Consider the following 6000-nt stretch of genomic DNA (forward strand, 5'->3'; position numbering starts at 1 on the left):
CCCTGGTGCATGTTTTTGGAGGTGGGTGGGGCCTATCCCCAGGTGCATGTATTTGGAGGTGGGCGGGGCCTATCCCCAGGTGCATGTTTTTGGAGGTGGGAGGGGCCTATCCCCAGGTACATGTTTTTGGAGGTGGGAGGGGCCTATCCCCAGGTGCATGTCTTTGGAGGTGGGAGGGGCCTATCCCCAGGTGCATGTCTTTGGAGGTGGGCAGGGCCTATCCCCAGGTGCATGTCTTTGGAGGTGGGAGGGTCCTATCCCCAGGTGCATGTTTTTGGAGGTGGGCGGGGCCTATCCCCAGGTGCATGTCTTTGGAGGAGGGAGGGGCCTATCCCCAGGTGCATGTTTTTGGAGGTGGGAGGGGCCTATCCCCAGGAGCATGTTTTTGGAGGAGGGAGGGGCCTATCCCCAGGTGCATGTTTTTGGAGGTGGGAGGGGCCTATCCCCAGGTGCATGTCTTTGGAGGTGGGCGGGGCCTATCCCCAGGTGCATGTCTTTGGAGGTGGAAGGAACCCACGCAGTCACGGGGAGAACATGCAAACTCCACACAAAAAGATCCCGAGCCCGGGGATCGAACCCAGGACCTTCTTATTGTGGGGCACATGTGCCACCGTGCTGCCTCTTAATAGCCAATTATATGAATTATATATCCATTATATTATATTCTGGAGGAAAGTACTGTGGTCAGATGAAACAAAAATGGAGCTGTTTGGCCACAAGATAGTCTATACATGTGTGTGTGTGTGTGTGTGTGTGTGTGTGTGTGTGTGTGTGTGTGTGTGTGTGTGTGTGTGTGTGTGTGTGTGTGTGTGTGTGTGTGTGTGTGTGTGTGTGTGTGTGTGTGTGTGATGTTCCAAATGAAGCTGCTCCATGTGTGAGGGGTCATTTAGGGCCGACTCCTTCAGTTCCTCCAGAGTTGAGGATGAATGAAGCGAGGGTCCATCCAGACCACTCTTAAATTCAGGACTCTTTGCTAACCTCACTAAAGTGTGGATCCAAGTGGAACCTTCCACTGGTGACCAGGGTCACTCGGCAGGCCTCTGTTTTGTTGACAAATACAATACACCAGGGGTCACCAACGTGGTGCCCGCGGGCACCAGGTAGCCCGTAAGGACCAGATGAGTAGCCCGCTGGCCTGTTCTAAAAATAGCTCAAATAGCAGCACTTACCAGTGAGCTGCCTCTATTTTTTAAATTGTATTTATTTACTAGCAAGCTGGTCTCGCTTTGCCCGACATTTTTAATTCTAAGAGAGACAAAACTCAAATAGAATTTGAAAATCCAACAAAATATTTGAAAGACTTGGTCTTCACTTGTTTAAATAAATTCATTAATTTTTTACTTTGCTTCTTATAACTTTCAGAAAGACAATTTTAGAGAAAAAAATACAACCTTAAAAATGATTTTAGGATTTTTAAACACATATACCTTTTTACCTGTTAAATTCCTTCCTCTTCTTTCCTGACAATTTAAATCAATGTTCAAGTAAATTTATTTTTTATTGTAAAGAATAATAAATACATTTTAATTTAATTCTTCATTTTAGCTTCTGTTTTTTCGACGAAGAATATTTGTGAAATATTTCTTCAAACGTATTATGATTAAAATTCAAAAAAAATATTCTGGCAAATCTAGAAAATCTGTAGAATCAAATTTAAATCTTATTTCAAAGTCTTTTGAATTTCTTTAAAAAAAATGTTCTGTAAAATCTAGAATAAATAATGATTTGTCTTTGTTAGAAATATAGCTTGGTCCAATTTGTTATATATTCTAACAAAGTGCAGATTGGATTTTAACCTATTTAAAACATGTCATTAAAATTCTAAAATTAATCTTAATCAGGAAAAATTACTAATGATGTTCCATAAATTATTTTTTTAATTTTTTTTCAAAAAGATTCGAATTAGCTAGTTTTTCTCTTCTTTTTTTTTTCGGTTGAATTTTGAATTTTAAAGAGTCGAAATTGAAGATAAACTATGTTTCAAAATGTAATTGTCATTTTTTTTCGTGTTTTCTCCTCTTTTAAACCGTTCAATTAAGTGTAAATATCATTAATTATTAATAATAACATAGAGTTAAAGGTAAATTGAGCAAATTGGCTATTTCTGGCAATTTATTTAAGTGTGTATCAAACTGGTAGCCCTTCGCATTAATCACTACCCAAAAAGTAGCTCTTGCTTTCAAAAAGGTTGCTGACCCCTGCAATACATACATGTATTTTGACAAATACAATACATACAATAACGTACATTGTTGACAAATACAATACATACAATAACGTGTATTGTTGACGAATACAATAACATGTATTGTTGACAAATACAATAATGTGTATTGTTGACAAAGCTGAGTGAGTGAGTGAGGATTGTGAAACATGAATAAATCATCAGCCATAAAATGCAAAGATCCAGGAGCCTCAGGATTATACTGTTTGTCCTCTGCTTGGAATCTAGTCACTTTGGTGACTAGAATCTACCAAGCTAGGTTTAATGTTTATTCTGTTAAACCCTCCAGGACTGGGGTGGCCACACTTTTTGACTTGGGGGGCCTCATTGGCCTAAAGATATTTGGCCGACTGCATGTAAATTAACTATATCTATATATATATATATATATATATATATATATATATACACTACCGTTCAAAAGTTTGGGGTCACCCAAACAATTTAGTGGAATAGCCTTCATTTCTAAGAACAAGAATAGACTGTGGAGTTTCAGATGAAAGTTCTCTTTTTCTGGCCATTTTGAGCGTTTAATTAAACCCCACAAATGTGATGCTCCAGAAACTCAATCTGCTCAAAGGAAGGTCAGTTTTGTAGCTTCTGTAACGAGCTAAAGTGTTTTCAGATGTGTGAACATGATTGCACAAGGGTTTTCTAATCATCAATTAGCCTTCTGAGCCAATGAGCAAACACATTGTACCATTAGAACTAGGGATGTCCGATAATGGCTTTTTGCCGATATCCGATATGCCAATATTGTCCAACTCTTTATTTACAGATACCGATATCAACCGATACCGATATCAACCGATATATACAGTCGTGGAATTAACACATTATTATGCCTAATTTGGACAACCAGGTATGGTGAAGATAAGGTACTTTTTAAAAAAAATTGTAAAATAAGATAAATAAATTAAAAACATTTTCTTGAATAAAAAAGAAAGTAAAACAATATAAAAACAGTTACATAGAAACTAGTAATGAATGAAAATGAGTCAAATGAAGTGTTAAAGGTTAGTACTATTAGTGGAGCAGCAGCACGCACAATCATGTGTGCTTACGGACTGTATCCCTTGCAGACTGTATTGATATCAATCAATCAATCAATCAATGTTTATTTATATAGCCCTAAATCACAAGTGTCTCAAAGGGCTGTACAAGCCACAACGACATCCTCGGTGTCGAGTGGGTCTGACATAATATTGTGAAAGTCCAACACATCAGCGAAAGTCCAGTCCATGGTGGGGCCAGCGGGAACCATCCCGAGCGGAGACGGGTCAGCAGCGTAGAGATGTCCCCATCTGATGGGCAGGCTAGCGGTCCACCCCGGAGCAGAGTAGAAAAGAAAAGAAAAGAAACGGCAGATCAACTGGTCTAAAAAGGGAGTCTATTTAAAGGCTAGAGTATACAAATGAGTATATATATAAATATATATTGATATATAATGTAGGAAGCAGAATATTAATAACAGAAAGAAACAACCCTTTTGTGTGAATGAGTGTAAATGGGGGAGGGAGGTTTTTTGGGTTGGTGCACTAATTGTAAGTGTATCTTGTGTTTTTTATGTGGATTTAATAAAAAACAAAAACAAAACCCCCCCCCCCAAAAAACGATACTGATAATAAAAAAAATGATACCGATAATTTCCGATATTACATTTTAACGCATTTATCGTCCGATAATATCGGCAGACCGATATTATCGGACATCTCTAATTAGAACACTGGAGTGATAGTTGCTGGAAATGGGCCTCTATACACCTATGTAGATATTGCACCAAAAAGCAGACATTTGCAGCTAGAATAGTCATTTAGCACATTAGCAATGTATAGAGTGTATTTCTTTCAACTAGTCATAACTTTCTTTAAACTAGTCTTAACTTTAAAGAAATTAGCAATGTATAGAGTGTATTTCTTTCAAGTTAAGACTAGTTTAAAGAAAGTTAAGACTAGTTGAAAGAAATACACTCTATACATTGCTAATGTGGTAAATGACTATTCTAGCTGCAAATGTCTGCTTTTTGGTGCAATATCTACATAGGTGTATAGAGGCCCATTTCCAGCAACTATCACTCCAGTGTTCTAATGGTACAATGTGTTTGCTCATTGGCTCAGAAGGCTAATTGAGGATTGTGCAATCATGTTCACACATCTGAAAACACTTTAGCTCGTTACAGAAGCTACAAAACTGACCTTCCTTTCAGCAGATTGACTTTCTGGAGCATCACATTTGTGGGGTCAATTAAACGCTCAAAATGGCCAGAAAAAGAGAACTTTCATCTGAAACTCCACAGTCTATTCTTGTTCTTAGAAATGAAGGCTATTCCACTAAATATATATATATATATATATATATATATATATATATATATATATATATATATATATATATATATATATATATATATATATATATATATATATATATATATATATATATATATATATATATATATATATAATGTGTGTGTGTGTGTGATGGAGGGAAATGGGGTTTGGATGTTGAGGGGGGGTGACTGTTTGCGCCGGGGATTATGCAACAAGGGCGGGAGGTATTTTTTATTTTATTTTTTAAATATATAAAAGTGCCTAGAGTGAAAAGTGCTATCCATAAAAAGGTTGTATTTGATGTGACAGGAAATGTTTTCTGCCACATTCTGTACTGCCATCCGAGTGTGTGGGTGTGATGCTTTGCTTCATATCCGCACTGAGCCTTCAAGTCTTTTTCTGCAAATGTTGACTTGGACCTTTTTTTCTTTCCCAAAGGGAGATTGTTTGATCGCAGTCGTGCAAATATAGAGATTCAAAGAACACTCTCAAAAGCACTAAAAAGAAAGAAGAGGAAAATCAATCAAGCTTTATTTATACACCACCTTTCAAGCACTGGCAAGTTGCAACACAAAGCGCGTCACACCAGTAAAAAAAATAAAATAAAATAAAAATAAAGGTCCGCAACACACACACTGAAAGGAGACCTGGCATGGAGGTATGAGGAATAATGCCACCTTTGAAGTGTCCTCACTGGACAATAACTAATCATTTAAAAAAATATGTGAAAACATTTTATAATAATACCAAGTATGCAACAACAATAGAATAAAATAAGAAAATGGTTAGGCTGTAGAATAAAATAAATAGAGCAGGGTTTCATTGTTCCAAACGGGTAAAAGAACATAATTATCTTCACCAATCAAAAGTGCACAGTGTGTTCCCAGATGCAGCCCACACCTATCAGTTTATGGTTTGTGTAAAGGCTAACTTGTTATTTTCCTTTGTAATATCTGCCTACTGAGCCTATGGTGCTGTTAAGTTATCGTGGCTCAATTTGCCTTCATTCTTTTTATGTTAATGTATTATTATTTAACATATATTATTGTTTTAGTTGCTTAAGAGATATTCCTGGCTCTGAATTTACTCATTGCTATTTTGATGTTTTTGTGCATTATTTGTTGCCGTCATCATTAAACGAACAGGTTACTCATCAGTTACTCAGTACTTGAGTAGTTTTTTCACAACATACTTTTTACTTTTACTCAAGTAAATATTTGGGTGACTACTCCTTACTTTTACTTGAGTAATACATCTCTAAAGTAACAGTACTCTTACTGGAGTACAATTTCTGGCTACTCTACCCACCTCTGCATGTATGAGAAGAGGTGTCTTGAAATATAGTAACAAAAGTCTCAGCTTTAATGTTTTATCCGTGTGGATTTATGTAAATGTTCATGCATTTCATTTGTTACCATTGAATAGAGATAATGAGATGGGAACCGG

The 6000-nt window shown here is 36.9% G+C and overlaps 1 protein-coding gene across 1 annotated transcript in view; it reads left to right on the forward strand.

The window, feature by feature from the left end:
* Positions 1-6000, forward strand: part of LOC133643339 (rho guanine nucleotide exchange factor 10-like protein) — a 76906-nt gene that overhangs the window by 48162 nt on the left and 22744 nt on the right. The gene's annotated exons all lie outside the window — the stretch shown is intronic.

The sequence above is a fragment of the Entelurus aequoreus genome, linkage group LG26, assembly GCF_033978785.1.
Source record: "Entelurus aequoreus isolate RoL-2023_Sb linkage group LG26, RoL_Eaeq_v1.1, whole genome shotgun sequence".
Lineage (NCBI taxonomy): Eukaryota > Metazoa > Chordata > Actinopteri > Syngnathiformes > Syngnathidae > Entelurus > Entelurus aequoreus.